The sequence below is a fragment of the Ambystoma mexicanum genome, chromosome 8 (assembly GCF_040938575.1).
Source record: "Ambystoma mexicanum isolate Mex_15411 chromosome 8, UKY_AmexF1_1, whole genome shotgun sequence".
Lineage (NCBI taxonomy): Eukaryota > Metazoa > Chordata > Amphibia > Caudata > Ambystomatidae > Ambystoma > Ambystoma mexicanum.
The window spans coordinates 767,467,431-767,494,723 of record NC_090929.1 but is presented as its reverse complement, the minus strand read 5'-3'; positions in this window follow the sequence as shown (position 1 = coordinate 767,494,723).

Sequence of the window (27,293 nt, the reverse complement as noted above, 5' to 3'; positions counted from 1 at the left end):
TACAGAATCATCTTTAGGTAGCTGTGCTATGGTCCTTTCTTCCATAATTGGACTTGGCATCTGGGTCGGCCACTGGGGATCAGTGATATTAGGATCAGCATCTATTTCCAGGTCAACTTCCCTCAAGTTGGTTTTAAAATTACGCAGCAGCTCTGCAGTAGCTAGGAATTTACAATGAAGGGCCGATGTACTTGAATTCATGACTTCCAATGGTTCGACAAATACAAAGTCATCGGATCGTAGCACTCTCAGCTGCGGAATGGAATGCAGTCTGGTCATCAATGCTGATCTGGTAATCCAGTCATGATTACTAGATTGATAGAGATTTTTAATCAGGCAGATTCTTCCGCCTCTAGGTACTATAAGATTGCCCTTGTCCTCAACTAGTGCTGTTGTTAATAATTGAGGCTCGTTGGTCGGGAGTATTGAGATAGCTGACAGATTGTTTGTATTATTCTGGGATACATTTGTATCCTGTTCTTTTTCGCATAGAGATGATTCTGGTTCTAGTACCACTGCTGATTTAAAAGTATTGCATTTGTCATTCATAAGCCAGCTAGTGAGCTTCCCCTCTTTTACTGCAGTACGTTTCCGTGCACGTGCCGCTCTCCGTTTGGCTTTCCTCTGTCCCTTTTTGGGAGTGCTGCCTACTGTTGGCCTCGAGATTTCCTCCACTGTCTCTACTGTGTCTGGTAGTATAATTGTTGCCATTTGACGCTTTCTTCTTCCAATCGCCTTTTTTGTCAGGCGTCTTTGTTTACGTGAGAGGTAGATTTCCGAATTATTGGTAGTGTTTGGGTCCTGGGTTCCAGAGTCAGAGCCATCATGCGTATTAGTATTGATGAGTTCCGGCTCGGTCTCCTTTGGAATGTTTTTCTCGGTATCGCTTGTTGCGATTGCGAGGGTGACGTCTAGTATCTTCCCACACATCTTCAATAATATGTTTAATGCAAATTGTACAGATGCAACAGAAGCTTGCAAATCCCCCAGGCTTGTACTGCCTTCTCCGTGGTCGCTGTTGTTTTCTGGTTCCTGCGAGTCTAAATGGACGTCAAGATTAGGGGATGCGGATAATCTATCTAACGCTTCCCGTTGTGAGGTCATCGTCTGGTGTTGGTAACTATTGATTTGGTTGCTCGTGTTGCTTCTCGGCAGCGGAGTCATGGCTCTCTGCATGGACAGGCAGAGGTCTAGCAGTGAGTTATTGTCAATTATACTCTCCCCTAGGCACACTGAATTGTTCGTTCTGCTGTGAATGCTCGGCTCCTTCTCCTCGCTTGGCAATGGACTTGTGGGATTTGGAGTAGGCGGAGGTGGAAAAAAGTCTGCAATAATACCTCTTTCCTTCAGAACAGGTTTCGTACCCTTACCCTTATTCAACCCTGTGGTAGAGATTCTGCCCTTCTGATTCCGAAGGTTGTATCTCGTGGCAGAGCACTTCTTGACAGTTAACATAGTGAGTTTGTTCCTTCACTTCCTTGATGGGTCAGGGTAATAAGGGAATGAACCGTGGATAATATATCCAACGAGATCGCCTTTTGTTGGTAATGTGTAATGCTCCCTTGGCACTTTCAAAACGTTGGGGATTACGAGCAGGGTATTTTAGGAGTGTCTTGAGCAAATCCTCAGGTGGTTAGCACAGTTAGTGCAAGGGCACAAATAGGACTTTCAATCAGTGGGCACAGCAGTTGTGTCCTAGGCTCAATCAAATATCCTAAGGTTTCCCTGATCCACAGTATATGTGAATAGCTAGGTCCCACGTTTATAGATTGCGCCTTCCCTTACCTCAGACTAACATGCCGTTGTTCCGAGTACAGGCAAAGCAGGCAAGGGAGCAAGGGGAATGTACAAAGGTTCCAGGCAACTGTGCTAAATGCAATGGCACAACACGTGTGCCAAATAGCAGAAGTAGAGACCAGAAGGCAGAGGGAAAAGGGGAAGGAAGGAGGGCGGGGGGAGGGGGCACTGCAGCCCAGGCTCCCTTGGCAAAAGGGGGGGGGGTGGCGAGAAGAATCCCAGCTCAATCCCCCAGATCACCACTCGCTGTGCCTCACCTCTGCCGCGGACATCAGCGTTCCCGCAGGAAGTTGCAGGCAATTTGTGGGAGCTGAGGGAGCTATCTAAGACACGAGTCAACTCGGCTCGGCTCAGATCCACTTCTCCGCTCTCCCAGCCCTCCGCAGCCCCTACACCAGAGCAGCGTCCATCCTGGTCTCCACAGTTGCGCCCCACCTCACCCCGTCGCACGTCTCTGGGTTGCTGCCTCCGGCCTCCGGCTCCTCGCCACTAGAGGAAAGCACCCAAAGGGCCCGTTATCCGCGTCAAGCCGCACCTACAGAAACACGCTTAATCTCCAGCAATGTGACGTGTGACGTGGCTGCTTCCGACGCTAAATCATGATTAATGCAAGAATAGACTTATAATAGGGTGTAGTAATATTCCCTTCAATTATTGTACAAGGACACTGGGATCCTGTGCCCGGGTTCCACCTGCACCGCTCCTTGGATATGGTTGGGCCAGTGGCGCATGGTGCCCCACTGAATGGGGCTACTGTTATGACTGGCTGATCAGGGGAAGTAGGCATTTGTCTTGTGATGTGCCTGTATCACTAGATGATGATAAATGTTCATTACACCAACTATATTGTGTAACAGTTAATACATGTTACAATGCACTAATGGGATACCCTATCTGTGATGTTGTTGTAGATATTTGCTCCTCGGTATTCATTTCACAAAGCATTTTAGGGAATAGGGAGTGGGAACCTCTCACTTCAGATTCCAATCTCGGGCCCTGGGTGGATTCGCTGTTGGGTGATGGGGTGTGGATCTGCACTGCAGCACTTTCCAGGTGAATGCTGGTCATTGTGGTCTGATGGGTTGTTGTGTTTGCAGCAATGTGTGTCCATCATCATGTGTGGGTCCAGGACTGGTGGCTGTATGCATGCACCCTTGCATGCCGCCCGTTAATGGTGCAGATGCTGCAGAGGTGCTGAGGGTGCCTCCTATTGGCATGCAATGCTTCCTGTGGCTATACCCACGCCCCTTTATTACTTGTGCTTGAACATGCGTTCATGGCAGGGTTTATACTCACCCACTATCCAGGTCCATTGTCCCCTGTGCCTCTCCAGGTAGGCCGGCAGTGTGCTGTTGAGTAGCACCATGGAGTCGTGGATGGATCCAGGGAAAAGGGCACAGCAGTGGTTGATGGTTAGGTCAGGCCCACAGGTCATCTGCACATTCAATGAGTGATAGTGCTTGCAGTTATGAAAGACTGCCTCATGGGCTTGGGGTGCAACCGATGCAACATGGGCGCAGTCAATGCCTCCAATGACGTTGGTCATAGAAGCATGCCTTGAGGTCATGCACCTGGTCCTAGGTGGTGGCAGTTCCATGTGCAGGTTGTTGACATGGCGCAGTAGGTAATCCAGCACCTGGCCCATAACTGCACTGAATATGCCGTCTCCACAAACTGCAGGACGGCCACCAGCTTGAGCAGTGGGGACATGGCTATGCGGATGTCAATCCTGCTCCCAATGTCATTTTGTATTGTGGCCATCAGCTCAGTGATGACTGCCCGATCCAGATGGTACTGTTACTAACTAGGTGTCACTGAGATCCCAGGGTGAAAGCCTGCCACCTTACTGGGGCTGGTCTCCTCTTTCTCCACCTCCTCATTCCACCCCCTCTGACCCTTTATGCCCCCTGTTCCCTGTCCTGGTTGTCCAGCATCTGTAGCTTCAAGCACAGCATGTGGAACTGCATGTCCAAGCTCCCAGCCGAGAATGGCAGCATGGTGTTGAAAAGTGTGTTTGGGGCCTGGGTTGGTCTTTTGTAGCCCTCTGGTGTGCATTGTATTCACCTGCGGCTTTATTCCTGGCACCTGGGTTCATTTACCTTTAGCTGGAGGCCAGGGGTAATTCCAGTTGTATTATCGACGGTTTTCGGGCAGTAACAGTGCTGGAAATGCAGTTGTGATAGGTCTGTAATAACATCAGCTGTCATATCGCTGGCTGTATTAACACCGGTCCCTTTTCAGACCAGCGCTAATTTTTCAGGTTTTTGATTGGCAAAGCGGTATTCCAGGTGGTAAAACTGTTACTGCAGTATTTAAGGGCTCCTGCCCAACGTGTGGTGAGGCGCAGAGTCTTACAATTGTAATTGTTTATTTCTACAGAGTTTATACACAAGTGATGTGCTTCAAAGCTCATCAAGGTGGGACGGGAGCAAGGGAATACAGTAGTCATTCTTAGGCCTTGAGGTTTCCGAATGATCTAACAAAAAAATAATTAGCTTACTAGGCCTGACAGCATTTCTCCTAGTGCAAGTGCATGAAGTGTTTCAGGTGCAACCAAACTAGGGAGGGAGGACAAGGGGTGGACAAGACAGAATTAACTAGGCTTAGTAAATTCTGTTCATGCAAGTGTACAGACAGAAGTGCTAGGGAGGGGGCAGGAAAAAGTGCATCGAATCCAGCAGGGCCCTCGATTAAGTGCAGAGGTGAACGCTCTAATGGAACATATGCTGAAAGTGCAGTAGTGCTGAACATAGTGCATACGCCTGGAGGTAAGTGCAAAGGCTGGCGGGGAAACATGGAACCTGTGAGGTTCTGGAGGTGAGCCAGGCAACCAGGCAACCAGTCAGCAGCAAAAGCTGAAGAGTGTAAAAGAAGAAAAGGAGGAATTAGGCAGGAGATAAAAAGAGAGGAGGTTAGCAGTGGAGAGGGAGAGAGAAAGAGGAAGAAAAGAGGAAGGTATTGAGGAGTTTTCAGAATTTAAGAAGCTCTGGCTCAAGGCGGAGAGAGGCAGGGAGGCTGTTCCAGAGAGAGGCATCTGCAGAGGATAAAGATCTCCCCCAAATCTTTGCTTGGAAAAATGCCTCACCCACAAAGATTTGGAGGAGGACGAGCAGGGGGCTCTAAAAGGAGAGTATTTAGGAAGAGAGCGTTGAAGATAGTGCAGGCCTCTGCACCAGAAAGCTTTGTGGACTATGTATAGGGTCTTGAATTTGATCCTAGCAGCCACAGGGAGCCAGTGGAGGGATTTCAGCGCCAGAGAGATGTGGTGCCTGGGCTTGAGGCCAAGGATAAGTCTTGCAGTTCTGTTCTGGATGAGTTGTAGTGGACGAGGAGAAGAAGTAGGAAGATTGAGAAAGAGACTGTTGCAGTAGTCCACCCTAGAGAGAACCAGGGATCTGGAGAGGGTGAGCCTTTGGGGGAATGTGAGAAAAGGTCCAGTACGACCAACGATCTCCAAGGGTGAAGAGGGCAGGAACCCCTACCCACTGCAACCCGAGCTGCATTGATGTCTCACGCTGCCCGTGTGCACCGGCCCGCCAAATTCAGCCCAGCTGCCTATAATCACATCCACTTACCTCCTGATGGTGAGCCATATGAATTGCCAACTCCATTGATATTTTTGCCCAGCTGATGCCCAAATCGCTCTCCGTGCCTCCATTTACAGCCCGCTTCAGCACCTCTCCTGCCCCAAATGGCGGGCGCAATGTGGCGCCACAGCGAGGCTGTTTCTTGTTGCTAGGCAACAGAGACACTTCATCATTGTTTGAACTTCTGCCGGCAAGTGGAAATGCCGACGGCCCACAGAGAAGGCCAGGCCAAGCCCCTATTTGTCCCGCCGGACAGTCAGTACGACATTCGACCTCCAAAGGTGAAGAGGGCAGGAGCCCCTATCCACTGCAACCCAAGCTGCATTGATGTCCCCGCGCTGCCCATATGCACCGCCCCGCCAGGATCAGCCCTGCTGCCTATAATCACATCCACTTATTTCCTGATGGTGAGCCATATGAATTGCGCACTCTATTGATATTTTTGCCCAGCTGATGCCCGAATCGCACTCTGTGCCTCCATTTACAGGCCTCTGCAGCTCATCGCCTGCCCCCAAAATGGCGGGCGCAACGCTGCACCGCAGCAAGGCTGTGTCCTGTTGCTAGGCAACAGCAACGCTTCATCATTGTTTGAACTTCTGCCGGCAGCCCACAGAGAAGGCCAGGACAAGGCACTGTTTGCCCCTGTTTGCCACAGGGAGTCACGGGCAAACTGCATATCATAGCGTCCCCCTGTCAACCCTTCTACCTGCCATTCACCATGCATCTGGCCCTCCAGCTGGAAGTAAGGCACGTAAGTACCACAGTCATTGCACTGATACATCCCGCAAATATCGTGCCTCTTATGGTTACGTTTGACATTCGTCCTAACACTTACTTTTGACTGAAGTCACAATCTATCTGAGAGCTCATTGTGAACACTATCTTACATGTTCATCCTCACCTTGCCACTTCAGCTATAAGGATGTTGCTCACCTCGATGATGCAGCGAGTTACTTAATGAAATACGCTGATCCCTAGGTATTCCTCTTGAGGTACCTGCTCCACAAACTGCCTGCACCTGTATTTGTTTTGTTGTCTGGGCTATATCACCTTTTGATTGTTATGCATGGCCTTATCTGCATTGTCTCTAATATTGCAATATCACCTTTGATTGTTATGCATGGCCTCATCTGTATTATCTATAATACTGTCACCAGCCTCACTGTATTACTTGCTGCTTATTGCCAATGACCTGGCTGCTTCATACGTTACCATTTTGACTTTCTCCGGATCCTAGATAAGGAGATCAATAGAACAATCCGAATTCGTCAGGATTTCACCACACTTTAGACTAAGCTCATTAAGGAAGGCATTGTCCGTTTTTTTCAACAGTGATGCTACATCCTCATATAGCGAGACCTTTGGAGGATCAAGGATTAACTTGAACATCGATATCCATCTCCACTCCATCATGGGCAACAAAGAGGACAAGCCCAACTCATATCTTAGACACCCAATGGGGACACAGTTGGGAAGATTCAAAGAAACTCTTCCGAATTTCGGCCTCCATTTCATCCCAATCAATTTTCATAGATAAGGAATTCAAATTCAAGCCAAAAAAAGCATTACAGGAGCCACTTTTCCTATGTAGAACCTCACTAAAGGTTGGATGAAAAATGTACAGAGTTTAGAGCAAATTCTTTTCATCTGGGCTCCCAAACTAATTACCTTGTGATCGAAAATCAAAAGAAGATGGCTCATTGTTGGAAAGGCTCTGATCACTGCCCCCAGATAAGTTAACTCAGTCATCAGTTCGACTTGGTGATTATTCAATGACCAACTATAAGACTTAAGTATCTTAATTGGGTGTTTAAAGACCAACACCTTCGATTTTTCTGGATTTATTTTTAGGTCATTAATCCGGGCATAATCTACCAACGCTGATAATAGTCATTGCAGCCCGACTTGTGAGTGGTCTAAAACCACTACATCGTCGGCATAGGCCAAACAATTAGTTTTGTTTCACCAATTTTTGGGATAATGAGTCCTACACTTTGCAGCCAAAAACACAGATCTGACATAAAAAGGATGTAGAAGAATGGTGCAATCAGACAACCCTGACGGACACCTCTTTCGACCCCAATCAGAGTCGACAGTGAGCCTGAACTAGAGAGCCTAACACGCATCAAAGAATTCTGATGAAGCTCAATTAGAATGGACAGCTTGTGTTCTTGAATCTACATCTACTGGAAACTGAAGTGACTCCATCTTTTCTACTTTCTTTGACGATCCCATGCAGTGCAGGAGTCCCCCGACGTCCTCCCTCTTGTCCCCAAAACTGAGGCTCAGGAACACTGAGATCTGCAGAAACTGCCAGGAAACAACGACTACAGCAGCATTTGTTTCTTCAAACTAAGGTACTGTGCCCATTCAATTGAGAAAACCTCTCTCTCATAGTGAAAGTTAGTGGAAATTTCCCAGCTTGCAGGCCTAATTAGCTTGTGACACCACATATGATTCTTTTTCACCAAAAACTACTTCTAAGAACCTTTGCAAAGACCTTACCATTTGATACCTATCCAGAAAACTAGCCCATTGACTTTGGCCTGGCCTATTGACTTGAATTGAACTATTCTGGTGAACTGAAACTATTCAGACCTTCCAGGATTTTGCGGCATGAAATGGCAAATATTGCGCCATGAAATGGCAAATTTTGCGGCACAATCCTTTATTTATTGCGGCATTTTTGAGGGACATTTTGTATTAACTGGAGGGTGTAAGATTGCCACATTGCAGGAAATAGGAAGAGTGCAAGGCTACAAGAGAGCCAGGGTATCATTATTATGTATCTTTTGTATTAATTTAACAAGAAGAGTACCAGATGTCTCTGGCTTGGCAGAACAGTGTTTGATTTGGCTACATTTCTGTTTTAAGGTTCATGCCTATTTAATAGTATTAACTAAATTGATCATTATCAATTGTAATGCTGAAAATATTCCCCTTCTATGTTCTCCAATCCCCCAAACACCCACACACCTCTCTCACTAACACACTTCTCACCAACTCTCCATCACAACTTACATTCCTTAACCTCTCACTCTGTCATACAAATACTCACGTGCTATGTCACACTGTCAAGTCACAATTTGCACTGCCCAGCCCCTGCCACACTCCAAATCATACTCCCAACTCACACCTTTACACTCTACAATTCCTTGCGCAATATACAGTCCTTCATTCTTTTGTGCTGCTTCTGCTTCTGCATCTTGCATCCTTTCTCCCATTCTATTGCACTCTTCCCTCATCCTTTTTCCCAATCTGCAGCTCACTTTCTGGCCAACCGCTTCCTCTCTGCTTTCTGGCTTACTGACCACACGCTCCCTCTACTTTCTGTACCTCTGCTCGCTCTCAGATTTCTGGCCCACCGCATCACTGCTTCCTCTGCTCTCTTGTGCAGCGCTTCCTCCTCTGACCCACTGCTCTCCCTCTGCTTTCTTGCCTATCACTTCACACCTCACCCATCACTCTCCCTCTCTCTCATAGTGTAACCATTTTTTAAATTTTTTTTTAAATGTAGATTTTGACCCAGTTCCTCAAATAATGGGGCATTTAAAAAAAGAACAGAGGATATGCTATTTTTAGACAACCCATTTTTGGAAATGAGAAGGTCACCTTATTCTCAAAGGTGTTCTGGGTTGTTTGACCGAAGTGTAATTATTTGCGGCGGAATTGCTGCAAATTGATTTGCACTTCAGCCAAACAACCCAAAATGTCCCTTTCACCACCAGCCCACCCCCTGCCCTACTTAACTGCTTGGTCGCCGCCGCTTCCCCTGCAACCCTGCGGTGGCAGATCCGTCGGATCCGACTCCGCAGGGTCCCTTTTTCGTTATTTTCTTTTTTTTTTCTGTCCCCGCCTCCAATTTCGAGGAAAAAGGGGAAAACACTTCTGCAACCACCCTAGACCAGAAATACTGAACATGGGGAGCGGGTGACACCCCGACAAAACATGTTCAGTATTTATAAAAATCGATCGAATAGTACTGGACGAAATAGGTCAAATTGTGACATTCGATAGATTTTTGTCATCAAAATGGGCAGTACTTTGAATAGAATCGCTCTCCCGACAGTGTTCTGCAAGCCCCCAGCGCCTTTCACAGGGACAAGCCCACCAGGTGCCTGCCACTGAAAAAATGCGACCCAAAAAATGCATTTTTATCCTGTTTGAGGAACAGAAATGCAAGCGACACAGCAGCGGTTCATACCTTAAAAGAAATTCATGACAGGGTCAGGAAAGACCCTGTCATGCAGTGACAGCCCCACATCCCGTGCATGTAGGGTTGCCTACAATTTCTGCACATTAAAAAGTGCATCTTGCTTGGAAATGAGGGATGCGCTTTTAAATTGACAGAAATGCCACTTTATTTGGTCAAGGAGGTGAAAAAGGTCATCTGAATGGGCGCGCATATAAAATGTGCCCATTCATGTGTCCCTTGTGGATTGGGCTCCACTTTTTTGGGGCGCAAGTGATGAGATGTGTTAGCGAATTTCTTGTATAAAAAAAAAGTTGAGAACCTGGCACCCTGAGTATTATTTTTTTTAAAACAGTAATTTTTGCAGATTATAAAATGTAAAAAAAAAAATGTTTTTTAAAAGATGCTGTTTTTGCACAAAACAGCCGTTTTTGCGGCAGCATTTTGCGCAAAACAGCTGTTTTCGCTGCATTTTGCGGGATCGCAAAATCGCTATAAGCTGGAGGGTCTGACTATTTGAACTGTCTACCAAGTGTATGTAATCTATTCTGCTACCTTGTGCCTTTTCACTCCTTTGGAAAGTTACTGAAGTTCCATTTTGCTCCCACTTCAGAGGAGCCTAACTTGTTCAGAAACATATTGGTTTAGTACTGACGTATAGCTGTTTAATATTATTAAGTTGCCTAAAACTAGTGAATGTTTCATAAATTATTGAGTAAATAAATTAATAAGTGTCTTACCAAGAAACCTTGAGTATAAGTGTGTGCTTGAACCACTGTGGTTGTAAGCCCTCTGTCTAATATCTTGTACTGCCCGCATTGCCTCTTGAGATAAGCCTGACTGCTCAGCCCTGTTACCACTAAACTGTTTAGTACAAAGTTATATCAAAGGTTGGTTTTTTGCTTACACCTGTAGCCCTAATTGTATGTGGTGGTCCCAGAGGGAACTGCATGCAAATCTGTCTAACACTGGTGTACAGTGGTGAGGATAAAGTATAGTTGTTACATTGAGAGTGCTGCTCTTACTTTTGTTCAAATAACCTTCACAAGGCCAAACACCACTAGATAAGCAATTGTTATATAATGCCAGATATGGATAACTTCAGACAGGAAGCCCTGATCATTCTTACCTTAGATCAAATGAAAGATATGTGTAAAGCCAGGTTTCTCTCTGTTAAAGGCCAAAAAACTGAATTGATTGAGAAATTGTTGAATCATCAAAATCTGAGTGGTAGAGTTGTAACCCCTACCCCCTCAGCAAATGTGGATAATGTTCATGAGGATGATAATGTTTCTGAGTCAGGCTCAGATGTTATTGATGAATTAGGAGAATCAGAGGAGTCTCAGGATGTGAGCCTCACTGCACCTCTACTTGCTTTAGCTCCTCAAGCTACAACCACAGGAACCCTACCAGGTCCAGTACTGAGTCCAGAATGTGTCTCTCTTGAAAATATGAGACTTGAGTTAGAGTTCAAAAGGCTCCATATGCAAACTGAAAGCAAACATCAAGAGCTCGGGCTCAGAGAAATGGAGTTGAATCATGCCCTTGAAATGAAGAAATTGTCTCTTGAAAATGGTTCTATCCCAGAGTCTTCTAGGTCTTCGGTCCTAAGAGGCCTTGCATGCCTAAAGAAGCCATGAGTATGTATGAAGTGAGACTTGATATTTTGGATTGGTTGGCTGCTTTTGAATATAACTATGGAATTCAGGGTTTCACAGGGAATCTTGTTTCCTTAGCTTTTGTCTGGGCTCCCCCCAGTTTGCAACTGATGCTGTAATGGAGGTGGGGGAACTTGAAAGATTGGAGTATGAAAATGTGAAGCTAGCTTTGATAACTAGATTTGGAAAAACCCTTTTCCAGTACCTTAAGAGGTTTAGGACCCTCAAAAAGCATGATGGTAACCCTTGGGCTACCTGGGTGTGTGAATGTTTGGGTAAAGGGTTACAGAGTGAACACTTTTGTAGGAATGAGAAACCTATATTTGTTGGAATCTATTTTTGATGCCTGCTCTCCTGAGCTGAGACAGCACTTGGCTGACTCTAAGGAACCTGATCCAAAGAAGTTATCAAAGGCAGCTGACTCATGGGTAGCCAACAGGGCCACGCATAAGGATTCTGGGGCCACTCACAAAAAAGGATGAGGGGAAGCAGCACAAAGATGAGAATAAAGATAATTCTAATTTCAACCAACCAGAAGAGGGCCCCAAACCACATAATGGTAGATCCCATGGGAAACCTGGTAGGTCTAGTGAATCTTCTGGTGCCCAACCAAAGGGAGGTCAGCAGAAACCCCCATTCAAGAGAGCATTTGGTAAATGCTATGTCTGTGGGTCTGTAGACCATCTAAAAGGAGATCCAAGATGCCAGGGTAAACCTGCAAGGGTCATCATTGACTCCATAGCCTTCTACCCAGAGGAAGAAGTACATATGGGTATTGCTCACTTTCACCTATTGGCTGAAGAACCATTGGGTGTTCAAGCCAATGTATCCTTAGAGCCCCTGGGTCTGGGTAGGAAACAGAATATGGATATGTGCAACTCCATTCCAGAGAACTCTAGAGGGTATTATATGGACAGTGTTTTTGTAAATGGCTAGGATACTCTTGCCATGAGAGACACTGGGGCCAGCAGAACAGTAGTGGATGAAAGCTTTCTCAAGCCTAAGGATGTTGCTAAGGCACCCAAAGTTCCCACTAGATTTGCTAGAGGCCCTGTTCAATTGGTTCCAATTCTACCAGCTATCATTCAGTGTAACAATATGACAGTGATGATTCCTGTCAGTATTCAGAGTGAGGTGCCTGGGAGAGTCCTGTTGGGGAATGACTGTCATGGCCAAAGGCCCCAGAACGCAAACACCACAATGTCTAGTGATGGGGGCAATGGGTCACTTGACTCAGTTATGTCCCTTTGGAACCCATAAACACAGGGACCCTGGCTGGACTCACGTCTGGCGCCTTTGGCACCAGGCTCATATAGAGATGTGAGCACAAACACTTTATTTCAGCGCAGGAGTGCTTTTACTTTTTTTCAGCGCAGGAATGCTTTTTTTTTACAAGAACTTTCCAGGAGCTGATACATCGTCATGTGCTGACTCATCGGGTGTGGCTCCCTAGGCCTGGTCTTCATGTGCTGACTCATCGGGTGTGGTAGGGTGTGGCAGCCAGGCTGAACCTGGTGGGTGTGGCTTCAACAGCTCAGCTATATAAGCTCCTCCATCCTTAAGGCCGGTGCTTCGCGTTACTGTGCACTCATGTGCAATGTGACGCTCACCGCCACTTGGACCAGTTTACTTACCTTTACCAGGCGTTCTCCTGCATACACACCTCCAGGAAACCGGTGCTTCATCTGCAGACTCATCTCCTGACATCCAGTGATCTTGATCCCGATGCTGCAACATCATGCTCCACATCCACAAACTTGGACCCTGTGAAGAAGAAGAAAGACAAGGTTAGAACATCCGTCCTAGGGCCGTGGCGCATTTTAACCCCGCGCGCCCCCTAGTTAACAATTTACCAGCTACTGTACCACTGCAGCTTCGTTCCTTGTTCCTTCCGGCTGCCGCCTCGAGCTCTGCAGCTTCTGCCGGGTCGGCAACATCAACTGCAAGGGAAGAAAGCAAAAGAGCAAACATCAAAAGTGGAACAGACAGCAATACAAGTCAACAAACTTTACAATACAACAAAAACAGACAAGGAAAAACAAAGGCAAACTGGAACACTTACCTGAAGTATAGTGGCTTAGTCGCAGCAAGACTGGACTACCACGTGCAAGGGACCAGTGAAGGAACTCGGTCCAAATCATACAAGGCCCCTGCCAGAAGCAGCAGGACGGGGTGCTTGCAAAACTAATCAACAGGTGAGCTTTCCAGGTACAGCTCATCCCATGGGTACCACGGTTTGGGAGAAGGGGTCTGGAAGGGGATCAAGCACCCAAGCTGGCATACTCACACCCCCTATTCTCCACGCAGGAGCAGTCCTGAGCAGCATCACCTATTACCACCAGTCACCATATAAGCGCAGAGACCAGGTGAGCATGACAGAACGCGAAGCCTCTTCATATCTCTGCCTGGGCATTATGGAAACTTCTGAAACGGACCAGTTGGCCCGATTACTGGGAGAGTTATGGGCTGAAGTTCATGCCTCAAGACATGAAACCAATGCCCTAAGGAGGGATCTAATTGAGAATCGGGTAGTGGACAGATGAACTAGCAAAGCAAATGCTCTAGGCACAGGCAGGCCATACCCCTCCTGCCGTGCATCCATAACCCACGCCACTACAGATGGTTCTTCCAGGGGGGGTTCCCCTGGCCCCACTGGAATGCTTCACAGGCGATCCAAATATGTATGCCATCTTTATGAATCAATGTTGCCTACATTTCTTGTGCAGACCTGGGGCATTCCCCAACGATCAAGCAAGAGTGGCATTTGTACTCTCATATTTGGGAGGTAGTGGAGTGGACTGGTCAATACCCTTGGTAAACCAGGATGATCCTTTGCTTTGAGACTTCAGAGGTTTCCAGTGTAAAATCGAGAAACAATTTTTACAGCATACTCAAGGGCGGGCTCTGAACAATGAACTGTTATCACTACAGCAGGGTAATCAAGACCTACTAACATATATTGCTTCCTTCAATCGTCTGATAGCACAAACTAACTGGCCAGAGGAGAAAAGAACTACGCTCTTTTACCGAGGCATGCGCGGGGAACTTAAGGACGTATTAGTCCAAGTAGTAAATCCCCCAGAAAGATGTACTGAATACATCGACCTGACAGTGCAGCTCAATCACAGATTGCAGGATCAGAAGATGGATCGGGCCAAGGCCGAGGGGCTGTCGGTCTATGTGCGACCCTGTGAGAACCAAACCAAATCCCACGATCCGATGCAAATCAGAGTCTTGCGGAGCCCACTCATCAAGGCAGAAAGGTCAAAAAGGAGACAGTAGCAGCATTGTTTGTACTGTGCTAAGGCAGGTCACTATCTCAGAGAATGCCTGGTGAAACCACCCAAGAAAGCAATTGGAGCAACTGACAAGGGTGAAGAAGAACAGGACTCGGGAAACTCCAACGCCCTGCAAGCATAGGGGTCCACTTATCGAGCGGTGAAAAGGAACCTTTACAGACCTCACATCTAGTCATCCCTGTGCTCCTGGTAAATCACAAGCAACTGTCGAAAATACATGCCTTGGAAGCATACATTGACAGTGGGGATGTGGGAAATTACATGGACCAAGATCTGGCTACCCGGATAGGCCTTCCTTTCTGACAGAAGCAGGTTTTGGAAAACGTCACAGCAGTTGATGGATCTCAGCTATCATCCGGCCCAGTGACGCGTTACACCGAGAAGGTCACACTTCTGTGTCAGGACGGTCACCAAGAGGACATCACCTTCAATCTCATCGGCGCTCCTCAGTTCCAGATGACATTGGGAATGCCCTGGCTGGAGACCCACAATCCCAGGATTGACTGGCGTAAACGAGTTCTGACCTTTCCCCAAGACTGTGCTGACACATTTTATAGCAAGGGATTCTCATTAAAAGTTCTTACCAACCCAGGTTTGTTGAAGAAAGAAACCATACTGGCCTCACCAGTTCAGTACCACCTGAATACCTGGATCACCAAGATGTCTTTCAAAAAGAGCAAGCAAACACCCTACCTCCGCACAGACCGTATGACTGCCAAATTGATCTGGTACCTGGAGCTCAAGTTCCCTGCAGTCAGATTTACGCCCTAACAGAATAGGAAAACCAGCATCTAAAAACCTACCTCGATCAGTATCTGGCAAATGGCTTCATTTCTCCAAGTCTCCTGCATCCTCACCCCTCTTTTTTGTGCCTAAAAAAGAGGGAGACCTGAGGATTTGCATTGCCTAAAGAGCACTTAACCAGATCACGATAAAAAAACGGTACCCGTTACCGCTAATCCCAGAGCTCTTAGATCAAGCCAAAAACGCTCAGATATATACAAAACTACACTTAAGAGGGGACTACCATCTAGTAAGAGTCAAAAAAGGAGACAAGTGGAAGACTTTCTTTTGCAGAAAAATATGGCCTTTATGAATATCAGGTTATGCCCTTTGGACTATGTACTGCCCTGGCAGTTCCTATATTTCATGAATGATGTGGTCCACGAACTGTTGGACGTCTGCGCTCTTGTCTATATTGATGACATTCTTATCTTTTCGACCACCAAGGAGGACCACGTCAACCATGTCCGGGCAGTTTTGGAGAAACTGCGGCACCACCGGCTATATACCAAATTGGAGAAATGCTTCTTTCATGTGACAGAGGTAGAATTCCTCCACTTTATTCTCACACCATGGGGCGTACGCATGGACCCGCACAAGGTAGACGCTATCCTTAACTGTTCCTCACCGACATCTATAAAGGGAGTACAGAGTGTACTCAGGTTCGCCAACTTTTATCGCCGGTTCATTCCAGGGTTCTCCCAGATTGTCCACCCAATCAACTCTTTACTAGGGAAAAATAAACAATTTAATTGGTCCGCAGAGGCAGAAAAAGCCTTCCAGGAGCTAAAACAAGCATTTACCACAGCACCCATTTTACGGCATCCTCGACCAGAGCTACCATACATGTTCAAAACTGATGCTTCTAACATACCAATGGGAGCAGTCCTGTCACAACGAGACCCCGAAACAGGTCAGTTGCATCCCGTGGCATTCTGGTCTTGCAAGTTTTCAGCCCATGAATTGAATTATGCAATCACTGATAAAGAACTGCTAGCAATTAAAGTAGCGTTCTAAGCCTGGAGACATTATCTTCTTGGAGCTAGACATACAGTCACCGTCGTCACGAATCATTGCAATCTACAATATCTGAAGACCGCTAAAGCGCAATCATCACGCCAACTCCACTGGGCTCTCTTCTTTGTGGAATACGACTTTGTCATCACCTATAGACTCGGAGTACACAATGGAAAATCAGACGCCCTGTCTCGCATGAGTGAGGGAGAAGAGACATTCACTACACGAGACCCGGTGGCCATCATCCCGGAAGGACGAATCGAAGGCATGATTGCCGCATCCACCAATCTACACAACTTAAAATCTGACCTGCAACACTTGATGAGTCCACCAGCGCAAAAGGAATGGCTAGGGAAGGGAGACCGGTATACAATCGTGGACATCCTACCATACTACCAAGGACGATTGTACATCCCAGATAAGAAATTACAGAATCAAATCATCATAAACTATCACAATTCATTAGTAGAAGGGCATCTGGGAATAGCCAAAACGCTAGCTAAAATAAAGAAAAATTACTGGGGGCCAACTTGGTGAAAGGACATTGGGCCTCATTACACGGATGGTGGTAAGGGATTACTGGCACTGGTAAAGTAACGGCCCTACTACGAGGTCCCTTTGCTGGTCCCTACCTTAACGACTGGTTTTACTAGCCGTTAAGGACGGGACCCGCAAAGGGACCTTGGAGGAAATTACGGCACCGCAATTTGCGGTACCATAATTGCCGCCTTCCCCATTCCCATTGAGCCCTATGGGGGTTCAAATGGGAATGGGGAAGGGCCAATGGAGAATGGGGAATTACGGCCCCACCAACCTTGGAATGGGGCGGTAATTCCGCCATTCACCATGGCGGGATCGGTAAATTACCGGCGGCAACCGTGGCGCTAATAGCGCCATGGTTACCGCCTTCCGTGTAATGAGGCCCATTGTCCAGTTTATCGCAACCTGTGGCACTTGTGCACAACACAAGTCCCAAAAACAAAGTCCCGTAGGTGTGCTATGTCCTTTAGAAGAACCCCCAGCACCTTGGCATACACTATCAATGGATTTTATTACAGACCTTCCCTCCTGTAACGGATACAATAACATCTTACTCATCGTAGATCTGTTTTCCAAAATGGCCCACTTTATTCCCCTGAAAGGTCTCCCAACTGCTTCTACTCTGGCTACTGTGTTTTTGGAACAGATTGTACAGCTACACAGATTCCCATCAATATTGATATCAGACAGAGGAACTCAGTTTGTCTCTGCATTCTGGAAAAGGTGTTGTAAAATTGCCAAAATCGACCTCCTGTTATCTACAAGCCATCACCCTCAAACCAACGGCCCAACCGAACAAACTAACCAGACTCTCGAGCAATACATAAGGTGTATGCTGCAACAAACCGTGGATACCTGGTAGGACATACTTTGGTTAATAGAATACGCATATAACAACTCTATTCACACCAGTACGGGATAAAGACCATTCTACATAGTGTACGGTCAACATCCACAGACATCCGTTTTTGACCCACTCGAATCATTAGAAATGCTCGCTGTAACGACCTTACACAAAACTATCACCCAGGTTCTTAGGGAAGCAGCAGAGCATCTTGCCAGAGCCAAAGAGAAACTGAAGCAGTTTGCGGATCGACACCGAAGTGAAGCTCCCAACTATAGAGTCGGGGAAAAGGTGTGGTTAGCATCCAAAAACACCCCCTTGAAAGGACCACAGGTGTTCCGTCCCAGATATATCAGACCCTACACTATCAAGAATGTGATCAACCATGGGGCCATGAAATTAGAATTACCGGCCCACATGCGGATCCGCCCAGTGTTTCATGTCTCCCTCCTAAAACCATTGAAACCAGGTACGCGGATCGATACTCCACCAGATCCCGAAATAGTTGAAGGAGAACCAGAATACAAAGTTAAAAGGATCCTAGAGTCTAAGATGGTCCGGTCCAAGTTATACTACCTTATAGACTGAAAAGGTTATGGACCCCAAGATTGGACTTGGGAACCCAGTGAGCATGTCCATGCTCCATGATTTATCAGGCAGTTCCACTGCAATAACCCCACTAAACCTGGGTCAGGGGGGGAAGCACTCCGCCCTGCTGCAAGAAGCAGCAGGACGGAGTGCTTGCCAAAACTAATCAACAGTGAGCTTTCGAGGGACAGTGCATCCCACGGGTACCACGGTTTGGGAGAAGGGGTCTGGAAGGGGATCAGGCACACAAGATGGCATACTCACGCCCCCTATTCTCCATGCAGGAGCAGTCCTGAGCAGCATCACCTATTACCACCAGTCACCACATAAGCGCACATTGCGAAGTTGGACCCTAGCGACCTCACCCCTGGGAGGGCTGCAACCGTGCCCCAACGCTTTCTCAGAGAACAGGTGAGCGTAACAATGAATTAAAAACTCTAGGAGTAGTGTCCAGTACCCCCAGGTCTCCCAGTGAGAGGAAACAGAACCAAATCAAATTGGCTAGAGAGGCAACCTTAAGAGACCACTCTGAACCTGTGGGAATCTCTACAGATACCCCCACTGTAAGCCCTTGTGTTAGTAAGTTCATCTCTAACCAAGGCAAATCTGAGGCTAGAATAATAGGGAAAAGGGAGCCCCAACCAATCTCCATCATTGGCCATCCAGTTGTAAAGTCTTTGAACCCCCCTTCTTCTGAGGAAGAGGTGGATAGACCAATTGGACCCCTCTTTAGGCCGGTGAGAACTGGTAATTCACAAAGCTGGTGTAAAACCAGGAAAAAATAGGTCTAAGGCTAAACACCTTAAGACTGTTGTGTAAATCCTAGTGTTAGGAGGGAAACTTCTAAGCCAGGTAAAACCAGATCTCAGAGGAAGTGGAAGTATATAACTTCACAGCCCCTCGAACCAAGATACCTGAGACCCAACCTGGTCTTGAGAGAGAGGTGGTGAGGAACCATGGTGGCCCCACTAGGTCTAAGGGATTCCTTTCTAAGGACCCCTTGAACAAGCCTATTGTACTTTGAGAGGTTGTTACAGCTTCTGAGGGACTGTTAGATCAGATCCCCTATACCTCAAATAAGAAAGATGAACAAACAACAAGGATTATAGGTCATATAGCTTGCAAATGAAAACACCTGATAAAAAGTGGCATAGCAAGGGTTACATAAGGTTGCTGGTTTACTCAGCAGGCCATTTAATCAACTTACAACAGGAGATCCACCCTGATGGGGATTAGATCCTCCTGTCCCTTACTCTGAGGGGGGGGGGGGCGAGTGTTAGGGAGCATTCTCAAAATGTGCTCATTCGTCTCTACCTTAGAGAATCCCAGCTCTTTTGCTGAAATTTGGGACTCTGTACTTTTTAATTCTGTTTGTTTTCTGTGTTTATGTTCTTTGAATATGGGATTTTAAATAACTCCATAGGCATCATTTTTTATGTGTGTTACACAGCACCTTCAGTGCAGTGACACAGGGATGTCTGTTGAAACATTCCCAAGGTTGACATACCTTATCTGTGATAAACTACTGTTTCCCAGAGAATGTAAAGTGAAATTGACTTTACTAGTCTTTCCAAATTCATAGATCCAGCACACACTATCTTACAATGGAGTGCTGGAGGGGTTACCTAGTATCCCCTGTGTCTAAATACTCATGTAGCAGTCCAATGCTACCCTTTCTTTTTGAAAAGGCTGGTGGCAGTAGTTTTACAACAAACTACCATGATTTTTTCCAACCGCGAACAAAGGTAGTTAAACATCACGGGAGCCATGTTTTTCAAGATGGCCCCTTAAGCCCCTTTGTTTAAACAGGTCCCGGTCTACTTTTTTTGCCATTTCTTTTTGCAAAGGGCCTTCTAGAGTCTATCTCTGTGTGCCAAATTAGGTTTGCGCCCTTTGTTCTTGTGCCTATGGCGAATTTCAGGAGTGAAGACCGCCTCTGGCGTTTGAGTGTCTGAGGTGGGCAGGAAGTGAGGGAGGTGCCCGAAACTCCCTGTGCTTAGTCTCCTAGGAGACCCAAATGGACTCTGGTGTGATTGGCAGCAAGGACAGCCACTCTGCTGGGTGAGTGACAGCTATGCTGGAATAAATGGGAGAAAACTGTTTAAAAGGCGAGTCTCCTGGAGTCGACCACTGGAACAAAAGAACCAAAGACGAGCTGGAAGAGGAAAGCTGCTGCAACTCCTGGACCTTGGTTTGCCCAGTGAAGCCCTGCTACAGGTCTGAATTGCCAAAGCTCCATTCGACAGAGAAGTTCCTTCAAGGACGGATTTTTTCCTTTGTGTTGGTGGGACCAATCAACTCGTAAGACACCTGGATACCATTCACAAGGTTGGTTAGGATTAACCAGGGACAGGGACACTAGCTTGTGTTCTTGAATCTACAGCTACTGGAAACTGAATTGACTCCATCTTATTTGCTTTCTTCGACGATCCCGTGCAGTTCAGGAGTCCCCTGACGTCCTCCCTCTTGTCCCCACGATGGAGGCTCAGGAACAGTGAGATCAGCAGGAACTGCCAGGAAACCACGACTTCAGCAGCATTTGTTTCTTCAAACTAAGCTACTGTGTCCATTCGATTGAGAAAACCTCTCTCTAGTGGTGAAACTTCGTGGAACTTTCCCAACTTGCAGGCCTAATCAGCTTGTGACCCGACATATGATTATTTTTCGCCAAAAAATACTTCTAAGAACTTTTGCAAAGATTTTACTGTTTGATACCAGAACTGCTCTTTCCTATCCAGAACACTAGCCCATTGACTTTGGCATGGTCTATTGACTTGAATTGAACTATTCTGTTGAACTGAAACTATTTGCACTGTCTACCAAGTATATGTAATCTATTCTGCTACCTTGTGCCTTTTTACTCCTTTTGAAAGTTACTGAAGGGCAATTTTGCTCCAACTTCAGGGGAACCTAACATGTTCAGAAACTTATTGGTTTAGTACTGAAGTATATCTGTGTATATTATTAAGTTGCCTAAAACTAGTGAATGTTTCATAAATGATTGTGTAAATATATTAATAAGTGTCTACTTGAACCACTGTGATTGTAAATCCTCTGTGTAATATCTAGTAGTGCTCATATTCTCTCTTGAGATAAGCCTGACTGCTCAGCCCGGCTACCACTAAACTGTGTAGTACAGACTTATACTAAAGGTTGGTTTTTTGCTTACACCTGTAGCCCTAATTGTATGTGGTGGTCCCAGAGGGAAATGCATGCAATTCTGTCTAACAGTCCCTCAAGGGTCCTGTGTCTTGCCCACACTACAATGTCTTCACAAAGCCACTCTTTGATATCCTAGACTATCTGGGTGTCAGCTGTACCAATTATGCTGATGACACCCAGATACTCATCGTCATCATCAATCAAGTTTATTCGGATGTATAAAAACAACCATTAAACAACAGATCAAACACATTAATGCACAGATCCAATTTACAAATTAATAAAATTGCCTTATCATAAAAATACATTCAATATACAATTCCTAAGAACAATGTACAAAATCATTTGTTTGTTAAAAAGTTACCTCAAACAAGGTTGAAGAATCATACCAAAAAGCTAAACAGACACCTATTATCCCACAGAAAGAGATATTATACTTTTTTTTTTTTTACAGGCCTTCGTCACCTTGAAGTTTCGTAATGCAATTTCTGAAATACATCACTCTTTTCAGAAACGTTGGGAGGGCTCAAGCAGTGAAAACTCTTTCAGCACTCAAAAGGAACACTAAAGCAGCCCTATGAGTACGGATCGCCGTCTTCTTGAGGGCAGGAATGAAGGTCAATTTACGTATTCCAGGATATCCTGTACAAAAGAACAGCAAATGGGCGAGGTCCTCTCTATAATGACCACAAACCGGGCAGCTAGCTGAGTCGGGAAAAACCCTCCACTTATAAGTGTTATCGTTCAATCGAAGACAATTAAACCGTGCTCTGGAGATCAGCCACTTGTCCTTTTTCAACGCACTCCATAACAAATACAGTTGGATTCCAGTTAAACAACTAATGCTGGCGTGCAGTTCGCCATTACTATGGCCAGACTCCTGCAGAATTCTTTTTCTGACTATAACTTCACCCAACATGGCTTTATAAACGGCCCCCTCACTCTTAGATATATGTGAAACAGGCAGAAAAAGCGCACCCAAATTAGCTTCCCCCAAAAATGAAAAAACATAAGCTAACCAAGGAATTTTTTCCACCCACTTTTGTCCATCACAGTGCGTAGGATGGTTTGACACAGGGGCCAGAATAACAAAGGGGCCAGTGCCCACTGATCTTCCCAATGCTCCAACCCCAATTCCCTATGGACCGCTATACCAGAAACACTGGGCGGAAGCCCGAGCAAATTTTTAAAAAATGTGCTCTCCTTTCTCTGTATTTCCAACGCATTTTGGTAACCCCAGATAGCTGCACCATACAGAGTCGAGGCCATGGTTTGGGTACCATAAATCTTGAGAATCACGTCCAATGGCTGGCCCCTACACTTTGACATAAACCGTGAGATACCGCCTAGCTGTTGGCTCAACTTAACGGATTGTTTAGCCACATGGTCTTTGCCATTTAGTGCCTCAGAGAACCGTATCCCAAGGTAGACAAAGGACTTAACTCTGGGGATAATTTCTCCGACACAGAGAATGGGTTTCATTGGCGCAAGACGTTTTCTACCTACACACGCCATTACCGCAGATTTCTTGGAGTTAATTTTTAAACCCAAGTTGCCCATACACGTGGAATAGGTGTTTATCAGGGCCTGTCGCGCCCGAGGAGTTCTTGCCAAAAGGACGGTATCGTCAGCATAGGCCAGTACTGGGAACGCCCTACCACCCAATGTTAAATAATCAGCCAGTACACCTACCAGGTCCTGTGAAAGGCCATTGATGTAAAGGCAGAAGCAGATGGGAGCCAATACACAGCCCTGCCTCACACCACACCCCACCTGGAAGCAGGCCGTACAATGCCCCCCAGAGCCACTACGAACACAGGCCTCATTGTCCATGTGGTGGTCTACCAGGGCCTGTAATATTGCACCTAGGCACCCTAAGGACCCAAGCACTGCCCAGAGCTTAGCTCTGTCTTCTTTGTCAAAAGCAGTGCTTAGGTCCATAAATGCCAAATAGACTACCTCGTCCCTACAGAACACAGAATTAGCCACCAGCAAGTATAGATTGAGGCTCTGTTCTAAAGTACCCACTCCAGGACAAAACCCAAATTGGATATCAGATAGAACAGACTATTCCCCGATCCAAGACTCAATGCGGGCCCACAAGATTCTGCCAAAGGTTTTAAACGAGGAGTCTAATAAAGAGATGGGCCTATGTGCACCAAGGCTAGACATGTCGCCCTTTTTAAATATTGGGAAGATTATCGCCCGCCTCCACGAGGGAGGATATTTCCTTACTTTAAGACAAGCATTAAAGACCACTGTCAAAAGTGGGACCCACAAATCAGCTGAGTCCTGGAACAGATCCGAGGGTATCAAGTCCGGGCCAGGGGCACGATTATGCGCCTGTAGCTTGATTGCCTTGACAATCTCCTCCACCTCAAACCTTAGGCAAGGGCCACTATAATCTAGTTCGACTCCTGATTTTTCGGACCCAAACAAACTACCAAAGTGCACTACCCATGCCCCTTCTTCCACATGGGTGCCACTCCCCAAGTTGGACCAACTGCCCTCCGGGCCACTTTTTACGAAAGCCCAAAAAGCCTTTTGATCCCCCCGGTCGCGGAGTTCAAAAAAGCTTCCCAGGCAGCCTGTTCTATTTCCCATTTTCTTCTCTTTAGCTCTTGTTGATAGATTTTTCTATCTAGGGCAATCTTCAGTCTACCACTTGTCGGGTCCTCTAAGGTTCTCAACAGCGATTTTTTTGCCTTTTTGCAAGCCCCATCTAACCACCCTCTTCTAGGTGCAGAGCCATTGGCCTTTGTTGCTTTCGAGAATTTGGATGTTAGTGCAGCCAACAATTCAACAAATTTCTCTACTATTACTTGAGCAGAAAGATGGTTACCCAAAATGTCCATCACCAGCGAATTATTCTCGTTTAAAGAGATATAATGCAGCCCCTCCTCTATGATAGTGCCCCATTTGATTATTCTTGAACCAGAAGATATTCCCATCCGTGGGCTAGGAGCTATGGCTTGTGATTCCCTGGCCCCCAACAAACCCTTGAGCGTTAGACAAATGGGCATATGGTCACTATGGGTATCCACCATCACCTCAAAGCTTACTACACATTCCCAGAGATTTACTGAGATGCAAAAATAGTCAATTGTTGAACAGCCTTGATGATTTTTAAATGTCCCCTCCCCAGGTATGTCTGGCGCCATACGGCCATTAACGATACGGAAACCCCACTCCAGCAACCATAAATTAAACTGTAAACCCTTGGGGCAGACTCTCCCGTCTCGCATGCTCCTCGGCGGGATATTCTCTAACTGATCCTCAAGGGGATCTAGAGCAGCCAAATCTGGGCCTTCCCCCATTTTTAGGTTAAAATCCCTGCCCAAAATATAGGAGGTGTTCTTCCTGCTTTCCTTAGACAGCAGGTTCTCAATGAACTTTTTGACCTTGGAGAGTCTCTCTAGGTCAGAGATGTGAGGGCTGTTGTAAAAGTTAATGATACAAAACACCTTCCCCTTCCCAGAGGTTAGAGACACCACCAGCAAAAAATCCATCTCAGTAGGAATCACCTCCATCCTGCATTCCAAAGCAGCCTTAATCATAATATGCAAGCCACCATAATATCTACCTCTCGGTTTTTTATTGGCAGGAATGGCAAACGAAATAAAACCATCTAGGTGTGGGGGTTCCGAAGCCCAGGTTTCTTGAAGTAGGACTATAGAATTGGCTTGAAGGAGTTCCATCACTTGGCCCATTTTAAGCTTCCTCATTGCGCCAGCAATGTTCCAAGACAGCAGGCGTAATTGCAAACTATCATTCGGCGAACCCCCATCGGATGTTGAGGGGGTCAACACCAATTCCCCAGCCACGTTTTTAATCTTTTGTCAATCCACATCGTCACACGACGTTAATATCTCGAAATGGTTAACCAAGGACAGGGGTGCTGGATCACTCCTTACCGGTGCTTTCCGCTTACCTCTGTTAGCTGAGAGTGTGCTCCACCCTTCCATAGAGGTTTTGGGCGGTTGCTTTTGTGTCATGTTAGAATTTAAGTCACCAGTACCTCCGCCTTGCCTACTTCCCACCTTTGGATGTGACATCTTCCTTCCCCCACCCGGGATGTAAAAATAATCCAAAGGGAGTAGTTTGCTAAACAGTTTATAACCATTGGGTTTAAGACCCCGAGTTAAATTAGTATTCAGGAGGTATTCCGTGATCTGGGTATCGGAAAAAGTGGTTATCACACAATCCCCACTCACATTCTTGGGTCTGTTCCCCACCCATCCCACTCACCTAGCCATACGGATCATTTTGGGGTCAATCTTGGGCCCCATCACGTTCGTATTAATCCAATGTGAGGCCTTGTTAATCAGAGATACTGTGGATTCAAAGCTACCCTTTGGGAGCCCGGGAAGACCAGTGATAACCCCCACATAGGGGACTGCTTCCGGGGGTAGGTTTAAAATGAGATCATTCCCCGGCCCACTCCCAGGCCCCCGTTCACTTACCATTACTTCTTGTTTATCTATCTCCCTCTCTCTCCCAGGACCACTGGTTCTCTTATTCGCCTCTGTTACCTCGTCCAGATCATCTATGACCAACACCTCCTGGCACCTCACTGTAGGAACAAAATCCTTCTTCCCATTAAGGGCGGTTTCAGGGGCGAACGCGGGACACTTGCACTGCCAGTCCTCTAGACCCTTTTCCTCAACAATACTAGCCAAGTCAGACAGTTTGAGAGATACAGCCCTGATAGAGTCATCCATAATGGCCAAGGTATTTAAAACCCCCTCTTTTAACCCCCTCAAAGAGTTCAACAACACCTGTAACGGTTTGAGTTTCTCCTCCAATATGGCCTCCAACCATTCTTTGTCACCCTCACTCGCCGTAGAGCAATCTAAGGGCCCTGATTCCCTTTCCTCCAAATCCCTGCCATTAGAACTGTAACCCCCCTCCGAAGAATGTATAGTTTGTGGCATTGATGGTTGGGGCAACAGGGATTTCCCCATCACCACACTGGAGATCGACTCAGCCTCCCTGGTCGTAGCACCCATATCATCTTCCCCCTGACCCTTCCGCTCCCCCAAACCCTCCCCCCTGGGAGTGGCCTCACTAGGGGCAGGCTCAACCGCTTTCATACAATTAGCTATTTTATTGGCCATGGCATCTAAGTAAAAATCCAAGGATCTTTGTGAGTGTGATACGCCAGGTTTTGAAGAAGTTTTAGTTTTGGCTGCAGCGGTTGGGGGTTTGTTGATTTGAGAGGAGGTAGCATTTTTAGTTTTTTTTTGCCCTTTACTAGTGATCCCCACTCCCCCCCTCCCCGGCTTTTCTCTTCCCCATAGAAAAACACTGTAAAATCAGGAAAGAGATTTACCCCGGGACAACTCTAGGTAAAACAAAATTAAAGCAATACTGGAGACCAATATCACAGTGATATCCAATAAATAACCAAATATAAATATGCAGGAGGGGGAGAGAATGAAAATCTCGCAGCCCCCTCATGCTCTCTACAAATGATAGGCACTGGATACTACACACTAAAAGAAAGAATCAAGACTAAAAACATATGAGCCTAAAATGGGATTTAAAACCAACACTATTAAAAACCCCATAAACACAATATATGTGAATAGTTAAGAACGTGCAAAGTGCAAATACGCAAAAATAATTTTACAAAGAAAAAACCTTGCAACTAGAATTCACGGTCCCCAAACAGAACCGAAACAAAAATACAAGGATAATAGTTAGTAAATAATCTCAAATAGAATGTCCACAGGCGAAAACGGAATCCAAGGTTAAGTTTGGCCAAAGACTTTAAAACCTCCTGCCAGGAATCAAAATCTGGGCTAAAGGTGCAGCTGCAAGTAT